This window comes from Pogoniulus pusillus, chromosome 11, assembly GCF_015220805.1.
Source record: "Pogoniulus pusillus isolate bPogPus1 chromosome 11, bPogPus1.pri, whole genome shotgun sequence".
Lineage (NCBI taxonomy): Eukaryota > Metazoa > Chordata > Aves > Piciformes > Lybiidae > Pogoniulus > Pogoniulus pusillus.
This window is the reverse complement of record NC_087274.1, coordinates 7,536,901-7,550,745: the sequence shown is the minus strand read 5'-3', so window position 1 is coordinate 7,550,745 and position 13,845 is coordinate 7,536,901. Positions and strand designations below refer to the sequence as shown.

The window sequence follows — 13,845 nt, the reverse complement described above, 5'->3', positions numbered from 1 at the left end:
GATAGAGAAATATGCCAAGGTGCCTGGCCACAGGGCAAGGGTTTGGTGCTGAAGAGCATGGGGAGGCCACAGCTATAAATACACCCATCCCAGGCAGGCAAATGAGCCAACGCTGACAAGATAAAACACACTCAGCCAAGCCAAAGAGCTGGCTGCGGGTGGCTGCCCGGGCAGCAGGCAAATGAAGAGGAGTGTGCCCAGCAAGCAGCATGGGCACAGTGCCCAGCCATCCCTGCTCAACCACATGTCCCATCACCTGTGCCAGGTAGAGGCCACCACTGCCTCCTCAGACCCCAGCTGGCATTCCCCTCCAGTGCAACGGGATGGGATGCAATGACGGGTGCAGCGGCGTGAGTGTAACCTACCTCACTTGGGGCAATCAGCTGCAGAAGCACCATGAACAATCCCCAGGAACCACCTGCTCCAGATCCCCTCCCTCCAGCACCACCCGGGGACTGCTTATGGGGAGCTGAAGACACTTGTGCTCTGAAGTCACATTCATCTCTGCTTGTGCTACTTCTCCTGTGCTTCGAAGTGTCACAACACGGCTGCTATCTCTATCAAGGCTGTTGTCCCCCACACGCTGTGTCCCAGATGCACTTTGGTAGCTGCTGGCAGCCAGGCACTTTCCCAGCCCCATTCTCTCGCCAGCAAAGGCAGAGCGCGGGGCTGCCAGCGACGGCTGGGTGCCGAGCGGAGGACTCTGACTCACACCCAGCCCAGCCAGTAAATAAATATTTGATTTGAGTTCATTTGCAAACTCAGTAACAGGGAGTATGGCCAAGGCGCTCGAGCAGTGCTCAGAGGCGTACCTGACTGCCCCCAGCCAGCAGTCAGCATCCCAGTGGCTATTTCCTGTATCCCAGCAACTATTTTCCTATATCCCAGTGGCTACTTCCTGTATCTCAGCAACTATTTCCCTATATCCCAGCGGCTACTTTTAACATCCCCAGTTTGGGAAATGGGGCTTGGCTGAAAGAGTGGCACAGCAGGTCCCCAGCTCAGGGGTCCTCAGTGGGATCACACTTTGGTCTCTGCTGTGACACAGGATGCTGAAGCTGGTCCTGCCTATCCAGCACAAACCCTGGCCTCAGCTGAGAACACAGGAGGGAGACAAGGAAAGGCAAAAATTCCTGACCCACCTATTTCTCTCCAAAAGCCTCTCAGGAGCACCTCCCAGCAACTACTTTCCCCATCCCAGTGGCTATTTCCCACATTCCAGAAGCTATTTCCCACATCCCAGCAGCTATTTCCCACATCCCAGTGGCTCTTCCCTGCATCCCAGCAGCTATTGCCCACATTTACCCCCAAATCCCTGTGGCACTACTACATCTCAGCAAGGCCCCTGGCATTGGCACCAATGGCACAGGTGGGCATTGCCCCCTTGGCTGCCCCACAGCAAGATCACCCAGCAGCTGCCTGCACCTTGATGGCCCCGGGAATCCTGTGTGGACCCCAGCACCCACGGGCTGGTCCCTATGGTCCCACGGTGAGCTCTGCCCTGTGCAAGATCCTTTCCATATGGGAGCAGCCAAAGGAGCTGCCAGCTACCAGCTCCAGCACTTGCTGCTACATCTGGAAACTCTTCTCACCCTTAATTGTTCTTAATGCTTTAACATGCGGAGTGACTAATAAGACACTAATTGGGCGGCGTTAGCAGCGAGAGACGGAGCGGGGAGCACGGCTGGCAGTGCCCTCTGTGCCGAGCCGGAGCTCAGCTGCTGATGTGCTGCAAGTCTCACAAATCGCTCCAAACCCAAGCACTTCCCTTGGCCTTTCCCAGAAAAGTGGGAAATCCACCTCCAGCAGCAGGGAGGGCGAAGAGCTGCAGGCTTCAGCTCCATCTCATGGCCATCTGCACCCTCCGAGGAGGGCAGAGAAGACTCAAGGATCTTCCTGGTAGGGATGTCCCCGCACACCTTTCCCCTTCAAGTAGAAAGGCACACAGTGGCCTCCCAAATCCCTCATCACTCCTCTCCAGCACCAAGCCCACAGCAATCACACCAGCACTGCCAGCTCATGCAACTGGGCACCTCTGGGATGGGCTCCCACTTACACCGAGCCGACGCAAGAAGACAAGCGAGGAACGACTGCAGGGAAGGCACCCACTCCTCAGTGATTTACAGCAGCAGCTGCTGCCAGGGAGCTCGGGTAGAGGATGGCAGCGTTTGGGACGCTCCTGCACCCTAGAGAGATGTGGGGGTAACAGCTTCCAACTGCCAGGGCTTCCCGGTCCTAGTTGCCAGCCCTGCATGCGCCTGCCAGCAGCAGCACACTGGCTGGAGCTGCTCGACAGCGGGAAATAGGCACAAATCTTGTTACACAGTGGCTAAGCCTCCCTGGGCATGTTTTCTATAAATCTCCTGGAATTTATTATATGATAACTAGCCTGGAAAAGCTAAATTAAATCCACAGCCAAGAAACAGACTTTCAAGTGTGACCTAATTTACTTGCTCAGAGGGAAGAGAGGGAGCGGGGATCCCGGTGCCAGTCGTTCCCGGGATGACCTCCCCATGCAGCCGCACGCCCCCACCCCCACCTCCCGTCCTCCTCCTCCTCCTCCTCCTCCTCCTCACTGTGACTTCGGGGACGGAGCCGCACAGCCTTTCATGTCTGAGCGGATCTCACACTCCCACTCTCTGGAACAAAAGCGCCTCGAGGGCTCCCCTGTCAGATGTTTCTCCATTGCTCATCTTCAAGCTTTCCTTTACCAAGTGCTCTCTTCCCAGGGGCGGGGGTCTGGCAGGTTTGGGGGTGATGGCGACAGACATTGCAGGGGCTCCACATCAGGGCATTCCTCCATGCTTAAGGCTGCTCCCAGTCGTCCCAGTGAGCCTCATGCATGGCACCAGAACCTGTGTTGGCAGTTCCCGGACAGCAATCTTCACACAAGGTCCCAGTGAGGGAGGTGACTCTCAGGGAGGGAGGTTTAAGGGCAGAAGAGGAAGCAGCAGGGAGATAATCTGGCTGGGGATGAACCTTGGTGGCACTGGCACAAAGGAGCCAACCCCCCGCCTAAATGCCCAGAGCAGGTCATGACAGCAATGGACTGGCCTGACCAGACGAGGCACATTACCCCAGAACAGACACCTCACTGTGTCACCTCTGGGGTGACAACCTGACTTCAGACCCTCATGAAAGGCAAGAAACCCCGTACATATCCCAGGAGACACTCCCAGCGCTCCTGTGTTGGACAGGCTGCTCACAATGGGCTGGCTCCAGCACACCGCGGTGTTGTGGGGCAGCCCCGCACAGCTCCTCTCCCCACAACCAGCTCAGGGCACAGCGCCGCACCCCTCCCTTGCCCAGCCGTCCCTGCCCACCCACTGGGCTCGTGTCCGGTTACAGAAGTGGGTTACAGGAGGGGCAGGAGCACGGTGCGGGCAGCGCAGGCGGGGTCGGTGGCGTGGGCAGTGTGGGTAGGCTGGGTTGGTGGTGTGGGCAGGACCAGGGTGCTCTGGCAGACCTGGGGGTGGGCTTGGGGCTGGCAGGCGGGCGCGTGCTGTTGTTCTGGAACGGAGCGCACTGGCAGAGCGGCATGTGGGAAGCTTGCATAATAGTGCCAGCCCACACTACGCCTGCTCCTTCCCAGCATGATCAGCCCCTTGCTTTCATGAGCAATAACATCCACCCAAAGTTTTCTAAAAGACATGCAAAAAAAAAAAACAAAACCAAGCTTCAAGGTGATACACAGAGCTCAGCTGCCTCTGCTGCCTTCAAACCGATGAATGCCGCTGGGGAAATCCATCTGCAGAGCCTCTTCACAGAGGAGAGGCTTTGCTAATCCCCCGCTCGGGATGACCTCTGTCCCAGCCCAGAGATGAGGATGCTCAAAACCTTGCTCCCTCTTTGATCGTTTCCCAGCAGGCACTTGGGACCGGGGCAGAGCCCGGGAGCCGGTAAGCAGCAGGGATTGGCAGTTTCCCGGTGCTGCATCCTCTCCATGGGATAAGCCAGCTGGTGATGCACCCACTCCTGCCTGGGTGCTGCTCTCTGCTCACACCAGCAGGGAGAAGAGCAGTCCTGGTTCCGGGATCTCCACATCGCAGAGCCACAGCTGGTGGGGCGGTGTGGCGGGAGATATGGGAACAGTGACATGTAATTTGTCCCCAAGCCCTGCCCGGTCCCCAGTTATCGCAACAAGAAGCACAGCTGTGCCAGCGCTGCCACGGCCCCTCCAAAAGCAGGCTGCACCCTGGGGTAGTGGTGATATCAGGAAGAACGGGGGGACGATAGCTCGTCCGGAGGACAAAGTCATGCTGGCTTTGCTAGGTTTAAATTTTAACTGCTCTTTAAGCTGGTGCAAGCTCCTGGTGCAGGCTGGTGTCAGCACAAAGCCGGGTTTTAGTCCGTGTAATGTGAACTGACGGGGACAGGTTCAGACCAGAGCAAAAGGAAGCGGCGCACGCAGCCGCGCTGGGGCTGTGCGGCACAGCCTGTGCCAAGAGCAGGGTCTCGGCGGGTCCGCTCGGGCTGCGACGCGCAGGGCTGTGCGTGCATCTTGCTCCTGCACTCCCTGCCTGTACAGAGGAACCGCCGAGGTTCCATGCGCTCCAGGACCCTCATGGTTCTGCAGCAGGCAGAGGGGAGTTGACCAGTTCTGATCCCCACAGAGCAGTAGGGCTGGACCACACCCGCCAAGTCCCCATCTCACAAGGACCGAAGCAGGCTGTGGTGTCTCCCCACAGTGCCCCCCTTTGCTAGGTCATCTCATAAGAGTCTGGACCTTGGGGCATTTGTGCCACTGTGGGTGGGCATGGGGTCTGTAGCCCACACCGGTGCCAAGCACCTGATGAGCTGAACTTCAGACTGCTGCCTCCGGCATGGCCTGGAGGAAGCAATTGCTTCATCCTCAACCGAAAAACTCCACGCTCCCCCCTGCCTTGTGCTGCTCGGTGGGGGCCACGTACCTGGAGTCCACAAGCAGGAACGTCGTGCTGCAGTGGCAGGCAGGAGCTCAGGCTCGCGTTGACCCCTCAGAGCAGTCGGGAAGAGCCGTTGGGGTCTCGCAGCCGCAGTGTCTCAGCCTGAAAGAGAGAGAGAGAGAGGCTCCAGTGCCGTCCCTGTGTAGGCACCGCTGCTAATAACGGAGGAGGACAGCGCAGAGCTCAGTGCCTCTGAATACTACGGCTTCCAGGGGCTCGCAAGACGATGTCTTGCTCTTTTAACAGCACAGTTTTCTCCTGGTTAGGGAGCAGCTCTGGAGTGTGGCCCAGGTCCCCAGCTGAGAGACAGCCCAGCAGGTAGGACCCTGCCCACCAGCAAAGCCCCCAGGGAAAGGGAAGCGTGTCCAGGTCTGGGGAATGGGGCACAGCAGGTCCCCAGCTCAGGGGTCCCCAGTGGGATCACACTTTGGTCTCTGCTGTGACACAGGATGCTGAAGCTGGTCCTGCCTGCCCAGCACAAACCCTGGCCTCAGCTGAGAACACAGGAGGGAGACAAGGAAAGGCAAAAGCTTCCTGACCCACCCATTCCTCCCCAAAAGCCCGTCAGAGGCAGCCCGCTGTCCCCTGTCACTCTCAGCAGCTCTGCTTTCGTTTTCCCAGACCCACGTTGAACAGGAGATAATTTAACAGCTTGTCCCCCATTGTAATGGGACTTCTTTCCCTGCTCCCGTTCAGGGCAGCGCATCCATCATGGCACCGAACGGCGACGTCCACCCTGCGACCTCGGCCCGGCAGCCCCCCCGCCCGCAGTGAGTTACGACTCCTGCACCGTGCGGCGGGACGGGCTCGGCGCGCCGGCTCCGCGCTGGGAGCCGAGATTTATCCCCTCGGCAGAATAGGGGGCAGAGGCCGGCAGATAAGTCACAGCAAAGCTGCAGGAGCATCTCTCAAGGTCCTCCAAGGTTGGCTCATTAAAAAGCAAGGAGAAGAGGAAAGAAGAGGGGAAAATAAATGCCCGCAGTGGTGTGGCTCACAAACCACCCTCCTGCCTTCAAACCAGCCAAACCCAAGAGCCAAGTGGAAGGGGAACTGGGAGCCCCTGTGCTGGTTCTGTAACAATCCCCAGAGGAGGCTGATAGCCAAGGCTGTGTGAAGCCACTGGCACCCCCTAAACACACCTCCCAGCAGCATCCTAATAAAGAAAGTGTCACAATGTCCAGACCAGTATGCCACCTCCCAGCAGTATGCCAGTGTGGCAGCCATGGGGAAGGTGCACTAAAGCCAGCAAGAAGCCAGACAGTATCAAATGCTGGCCAGGGAAAGATGTGAAGAAAGACAAACAGAAGAATTCTAAATAGAGCACAGAACTGCCTCTGCTGCTCCCCATCCTCCCAGGGCTGGAGACCACCTGGGCTGACAGGTGGGCATGCTCCAATGCCCTTCTCCATCAGAAACCTGCAGTCACCCAGCTCTTGGGGTGCAGCCTTTGGACTCTACTGTGAAGCTCAGGTGCACCAAGCATGCTGCTAGGAGCAGGCACCATCTCTGTGATGGGAACCCATCACTGCTTTTGAGAAGAGACCACAGAAAACCACCAGAGAAATGTCAATCAGCACAGGAACTCCCCAGCCTCCCCAGACTTGCTGGAATTCCCCCTCTGCCTCATTAGTCCTGCTCATTAAGCTCTTCTCCTGATCAGCATGCAGAGCTCAGCACAACTTCATGCTCCTCAGCACAACTTCATGCTTCTCAGCCCCTCCAACTCAGCCCCATTTAATAACAGTCTGCCACAGCTGGATCTCCTTAGCTCACCTTTGCAGTCCTCTGTGATTGCATCTTTCTCCACCTTGGAGGTGGGAAGGAAGGTTAGGAAGAGGTGAGGAAGGAGTGGAAGTTATTTGGTGTTAGCAGGAACCATAGCAGAGCTAGAGGTTCAGAGAGGATTCAGCTGTCTCAGTTCCTGAGGGGATTTTGGTCATGCACACATCTCTCAACTCACCTCTGACACAGCCCCACCTCTATTCACCTCCTGCTCCTGACATACTCCACCGAGCAGTCAGAAAATCAGAGTCATGGAATTATTTTGGTTGGAAAAGAACTTTTAAGACCATCAAGTCCAACCATTGAACCAGCACTACCAGGCTACCACTAAATCACATCTCTCAGCACATCCACACAGCTTCTCAATCCTTCCAGAGCTGGGCAGCCTGTTCCAGGGCTTGACAACTGTTTTGGGGAAGAAATTGTTCCTCCTGTCCAACCCAAACCTCTCCTGGTGCAATTTGAGGCCATTTTTTTTTTGTCCTTTTGCTTGCTACTTGCAAGAATAGACTGACCCACACATTGCTACCATCTCCTTTCAGGGAGTTGTAGAGAGCAAGAAAGTCTCCCCTCAGCCTCCTTGTCTCCAGTTTAATCCCAGTTCCCTCAGCCACTCATTAGAAAACTTGTGCTTTAGACCCTTCACCAGCTTTGGAGCAGACAGAAAGGAGCTCTCCAGAATGCAGCAGGCAGCTAGGGTGGGCACCCAGTATCTCCTGGAAAAGGTACCTGGCAAGCCTGGTTTCTCTAGGCAACCAAGGAGGTATTTGAGGCACAAGTTGGTTTTAAGCCTAAAAGAAAAGGAGGATCTTGCCCTCTGAGTTCCTGCACCACACCAGGCAAAACTTCCTCCACAGTCCCTGAGATGGCAACCCAGCTTTGCTCCCCAGGTTTCAGCAACCAAGAGCCTCCTCCCCTAAGTCCTAGCCTGGTACTGGGCAGCAAAGGTGGGGGCACCCCTGGGTTTCTTCTCTGGCATCTTATTTCTGACACAAACTCCTTTAACTCCAGCACTGCAGGGTTTACCCTAGGCTGAACCGTCCCCGTAGACATGTGGCGAGTGAAGGACACAATGAACACAGGGAAAACCCAAGAGCAGCCCTAAACCAAGCTGAACACAGGCATACTTTTTTCAGCACCTTCTATTTTCAAAAGCAAGCCCACGTTGTGTGCAGGGGACACCCAGCTGGCACGTTTCCCACCAGCAGTGTGGGGCAGACGGGGGTCTGGCAACATCCCTACTCCTGGCACACACCCACCCCCCCACCCCTCCCCAAAGAAAGCAGTGCAGCCTCAGGAGGGGTGTGGGAACAGATTGCCATCCCCACGAGGCATCTCCCCAGGAGCCGGCGGGCTTTTACTACACAATAAAACATGTCGATTAGATCTACAAGCCAGCCCTGGGAAGGCTGAGAGGGTTTATCAAAGCCAGCAGCACCCCAGGGAGGAGAGAGAAAAAGAAGGGCAGCTGCCCGCAGCATCTGCAATCCCAGAGCCAGTGGCTGCTGCTGGCGGGAGGCAGCACTGGGGCCGTTCCTGCTCATTGTGGGGTAGCTGTGTCCCAGCCGCTGCCCCACGCTGGGGATGCTCACTGGAGGATGCCTGGCCCTTGGCCCAGCTGGGTGTGTGGTGGCAGTGGGGCGGCGAAGAGATGCCCCTCACTGGAGCAGTGCTGAAGGGGACAGCCGGGGGTGGGAGGGAAGAAGGTGAATGCCCGCAGTGATTTGTCCCTTGGCTGCAGAGGTGGGGGGGAAGCGGGGACTCTTCCAGCAGAAAACGCACTGAAGCATCACTGGGAGCCTGTGCAGCCCGAGATACAGCTCCAGCTGCAGCCCGGATCAGGAGCTATTTCCCACTTATCAGTGCCGAGCCTGATATCTGTGCAGCAGAACACGGCGCTGGGTAATAGGATTTTGATGCTGAACAGAAGATGTTTTTTTTCCCCAGGTCTCACTTACGTCACACCTGGAGGTATCCATGGCCATAGAGGTGACACAGAGGAAGGCTAAAGAGTTTCAACTCTTGCGCTGAGGGAGCAGCTTCTCCTTTAGCTGCAAAACAGCAGAATTCAAGCAATCTAATATTAGCTGCCTGCTCTGTGCCCCTGCTCCAGCACAGGGAGAGGTGGGAGGAGAACACATCCCTGCTGCAGCATCTCCATAGCACCAGACCCCACCACAGGATCCTTCTGCTCACAAACCTCACTCCAGGGTGGTGCTGGGCGGGGGGGGGACACCCAGCACCCCGCGGGCATCACCAGCTCCTAATGTTCCCACTGTCAGCTGCAACCCAAGCCACAGGGACCACCCACGCGCCACAGCAGCAGCAGCACGGAGCTAGGCTTGGGTGGCAGAGCTGTGCTCACAGCTGCCTCGGGGAAAGGGGTGGAAGGTTTGTCACCTCCCTGCCACCCTCCTCCTTGTCTGAGTGAGAGGAAGGTCCCACACACCCCCATTGCTGAGCTGGGAAAGTCTCTGCCTGCCACAGACAGAAGTGAAGGGATGGGAACCACCCCCACCTGGCGCGGGTGATATCTCACCCGTGGGAACGTCGCTGGTGCGGCATCGGGGCTGTCGCCACCTCCCACGGCACAAAACGGACAGAAGAAGGGCACCTGCAGAAAAACACTGGCCTGGGAACTCCAAAGTAGTGGCAGGGAGAGGAAAGTCCAGCCAAGGCCAGGCTCTCAGTCAGCACACCACGGCTGGGCTCCAGCCAGCTCCACTGAAGTCCATCCACTGATGGGGTCCATCCTGCTTGTGCAGTGCACCCTTACCACGGGGCCCACGGCACTCAAGCAGCTCTAACCGTGGTGGAAGAGGGCATGGACAGAGCAAGTCGGAAGGAAAATGCTCATCAGGATCAAAGTGAGGAGGCAACTCGAGAGCAAGACACATCCCTGCTCGAAGTATTTGTGTTTTCCTTGCCCAGCTCCAGAGAACAAGGAGTTATCGCAGCCCAGTTGGAGAGCCTCACCGTACCAAAGGTGCATTGCTGTTAGATCAAAGAGGCAGGGAAGAAGGGAGATGCAGGCAGTGAACGGAAGGAGAAACCATCTTGGACAAAAGGACAAGAAAACATTCCCGAAAAGTGCCTCAGGAGTGGACAAAAGGGATCCATCAGCCACCCCTGCCTCTCCTTGCCAGCCCTTAGGGCATGACCTCCCCGGGATTCATAGCCCTACAGTCTTCCTGCTGTTTGAAAGTTATATATTCTGTAGTCAGGAACATCATCCTTTACCTGTTGACTCGTCCTCTGTTGTTCCAAAGCAGCACAGGAGCTGTGAACATCCAGAGTTGAAGTAAGGATGAGGGTACTGGCTCCACGGAGGTGGCCCTGGCAATCCTAGGGGCTGGGGCATAGCACCCATCGAGCACAAGACGTGCTCTACAGATGCACCCTGCACCCTGGCATGGGCAGTGGTGACAGTCCCCAGAGTCAGGAGTCTCAGATCACCATGGCAAGTGGCCCCAGCACTGGTAGTGGTGGCCAGCAGCTTACCCACACCAAGGGAAGGGTGTGCCCATGACAGCCCTGCTCCCTGAGGAGCATCCTGGCACCACAAGGAGGGAACACAGCACTGGGCAAGTGAAGCAAAGCACTGCTAGAGCCAAGTCGCTGTGGACCCCGTTCTACATGACCATGCCTGAAAGCTAGAGCAGTACCAGCACAACCAGCACAGCCTGTGGGGAACAAGGACGACAGGACAGGGTGCTGCAGGGAATGGGGATGCCAGGAGGAGGTGCTGCAGGGGACGAGTACGCCAGGATGAGGTGATGCGGGGGACAGGGATGCCAGGATGAGGTGATGCGGGGGACAGGGATGCCAGGACGAGGTGCTGCAAGGAACAGGAACACCACACCAGAATGAGGTGCTGTGGGGGCTGGGGATGCCAGAATGAGGTGCTGCGGGGGACGGGGATGCCAGGACGAGGTGCTGCGGGGGACGGGGATGCCAGGACGAGGTGCTGCGGGGGACGGGGATGCCAGGACGGTGGCTGCAGCCTGTTTTTCTGCACAAGTGCATTAAGCATTCTGCACAGCACTTTTGCTGTAAATCACTTCCTATTCAGGCTCACTGCTGAGGGTCTCTGAAGGTCGATTTTCCATGGTTATGACAACAAAAACTAAAATTGGGTCAAACCTGAAAGGTATTATCTTCCTCCAAGCTGCTAAATGCACAATAGTAATGAGGTTGGTTAAGCAATTCACCCACAGACTGCATTATTTGCTCTGAAGATGTATTAACCAGTTAAATGAGCGTGATAAGGCAGCTCTGCTTATTTCTCCCACCAGCTGCACAGAAGATCTGAGGTTCTGGGTCTCCGTATCCTGGTTAATAACCAAGACCGCAGGCACTCCAACAAAGGCGGCCAGCACCGCGCTGCTCCGGGCCAGGCTCTGCCCAGCTTGACCCGTGGGAACACAAAAGGAACTTTAAAGGCATCCAGCAGCGGAGAGCCATTTGGAGAAATAATTATACTTCCTCCCTCCCCTTTCCCTTTCTTCAGTGTTCTCCCTCATCCAACCTCCTGACGAAGGAGCATGACCCTGCTGGCTGCCCCAGCAGAAGCCCCATTCCAGGATAAGGGCTTATCCTGCTCAGTGGCAGCTCCTGCTGCTGCTGGGGGTGTGGGATTGGGGGGTCAAAATCCACAAAATCCACCTGTCCATCCCACCTCAGGGGCCTGCTCCTTACATATGTCAGAGGACACCTCGTGGATGGTGCCTGATGGATGCTGAAAGCTGCCTCTGCCCAGACCAGAGCTCTCCATAGCCACTGTGGTGTGAGGGATATTAAAAGGATAAACAGCAGCTAGGCAGGGGCTGGCCAGGACACCCACTTCATATACTCCACCTTAATGGGGCACTGGTGGCTGTTGCAAGACACAAAGAACATTTGTTTTGGTGGGATTTCTGCTATTTTTCCTACAACAAACACCCATTAATGTAAATATAATTGATGTAAACAAGCACGACCCTAAAAATCCATGTGCAGCTGTATGCAACAGAGGAAAAGGAGGGAGGGAGGAGAAAGGGAAACACTTTAATTAATCCTTAAAACAAATGAGATGGAAGACCTCTAACTGCACAGAAAGCATCTGGTGCTGCTGCATAAAGAGACTGCCCAGGACACAGAGTCACACTCTGCCATGTAACATCGCTGGTGCCACCAGGTCCCACCCTGGTCGACTCACGGCACCAGCCGTGCCACATCCGTGCCACATGGAGAGGGAAGACTGTGGTGGTGCCACGTCCATGGACTGCAGCCCCAAAACCTCAAGCTGGGCCATCACAGTCCTGCCTGCCTGGCAGCTGGTACCCTGGCTCAGCTCTGCTCCAGTGGAGAGCTGACAGGACAACGTCTGATTCTCCTGTCCATCTCCAGTTCCCCTGAAGCTGGGTACTCACAGCCCACGGCCCTGCGGTGACTGAGTTGTTCACACGAGGTGCTCAGCAGGGCTCAGGCTCTCATAGGCGTGGGAGTCAAACCCCTTAGGACCTGCCCATGGCTGCTTGACTCCATCCCCAGCACAGGAGGGGGTTTTGGGGCACTGAGGAAGCATGTTCCCAAGATTTCTGCAGATGGCCTGCCCCATCAGAGGATGGGAGATCATGGAAGGTGGCAGGAGGGCTCCATCACCATCCAGAGGGACCCCAGCCCCCAGCCAGGAGCAGGCAGGGGAAGCAGGGAGAAAGCCTCGGTGTGTCTCTCCCGGTGATCCAGCTGGTGCTTTGCCAGGAGGAAGTAGCTGCATGGAGATGTGCCAGCACTTTCTAGCACAGAAGGATAGAGGTACCCTGAAGTGGGATCCTCGTCAACAGAAGCTCTATAACCAGCACTACGACCTCCGCAAGCCACCTCTTGTGTGACTGAAATATGGCTGTGAAGTGGCACCTGAGGAACAAGGTGGAGAACAGACCACGGAGCAGATCCAAGGAGCTACAAGAAGGGAGGAACAAAGCTGTGAGGCTGGCAGGGGTCAATCTGAGAAGGATGAGCAGATTTCCACAGCATAACAGAACAGAGAGGGGAAATGAGCTCTCCCAGGCCTTCTCAACATGCAGCTCACTGGGAGCGGCTACCAGAAGCCAAAGTTGGATTAAAATGGAGAGACAGCTCTGGTGCTCCTGCCCCTTTAAGGTCTGCAGCTCCAAACTGCACATGGGTTCTTCTGCTGAGAACAGAGCAGTGAGATGGAGCCAAGGGCTGGGACCACGCCGTGATCATTCTCAATTCCAGCAGCCTGCCCATCCACAGGGCCCTGCCCCTGCCTGCACACACTGGACTCTCAGGATGACACTCGACTAGCCAAGAATGTGTTCATCAGATCTGTCCCACTCCTCCTGCCATTACTGGATCTTAACTCTCTTCCTTTGCCATTGCCCCTCTGGACATAATTTAGAGAACCTGCATTATGACCAGCTTCTAGAAAGCCTATGAGGAAAAGTGCCAGGGAACCAGGAATCCCTCATTCTGGCTCAAGGATCTTCACCACGCTCAGCCCTGGCATGTTGGCTGCTCCAACCATGCTTGTGCTCGATCCCAGGCCTGCAGCAGCCCAGGACAGGGCTGCAGTCCAGCTGCTCCAACCCAGAAAGGTCCTGAGGGATCATCCCTGATCCTGAACCTGGAGAGCAAATACGCAATGCAGGTCCTATTGGAGCAGTGATGAACGCCAGCAGTGCTCCTCCAAGAGCTACAGCTGCTTCCCAGGTTCACGACCCCAGTGCAGCACTAATCAGCTGCACTGATGAAAGGTGGAAGCGCCACTGGCTCCAGTGCCCATCTCTGCCATGGCAGTGCAAGGCTGGCCTGCCTGGCACAGGGCTTTGCTCTGCTCTGGAAGCACTAGCTCCTTTTCTTACCTTGGCATGGTGTTCATGCTGCCAAGACTCCTCGGTGGCAAAGCACCCACGAGAGTCCTCTAGTACCCCCCACTATCCACCTAAGTGCAAGTGCTTTGCAGAGCTCCACACCTCCCCAGCCCTCCCAGCCACCACGTGGGAGTGCAGCGCCCGGTGCTGCCTCTGGAGCCAGCTGCCGCAGCACACAAGTCCTCCCCACTGCCCTTTTCAGCGCCGCCGGCGATGGGAGGCAGTTAGAAATGCCAGGAGAAGCATTCCTCATTTTGAGA

At 56.5% G+C, this 13,845-nt stretch overlaps 1 protein-coding gene across 11 annotated transcripts in view; it reads right to left on the bottom strand.

Moving 5' to 3' along the window:
* RBFOX3 (RNA binding fox-1 homolog 3) overlaps positions 1-13,845 on the bottom strand; it is a 206,430-nt gene that overhangs the window by 101,697 nt on the left and 90,888 nt on the right. For all 11 annotated transcript variants that reach the window (XM_064150780.1, XM_064150782.1, XM_064150781.1 and 8 more), the window contains exon 2: positions 4,911-5,027. The gene's annotated coding sequence lies outside the window, so the exon portion shown is untranslated. The remainder of the gene's footprint in view (positions 1-4,910; positions 5,028-13,845) is intronic.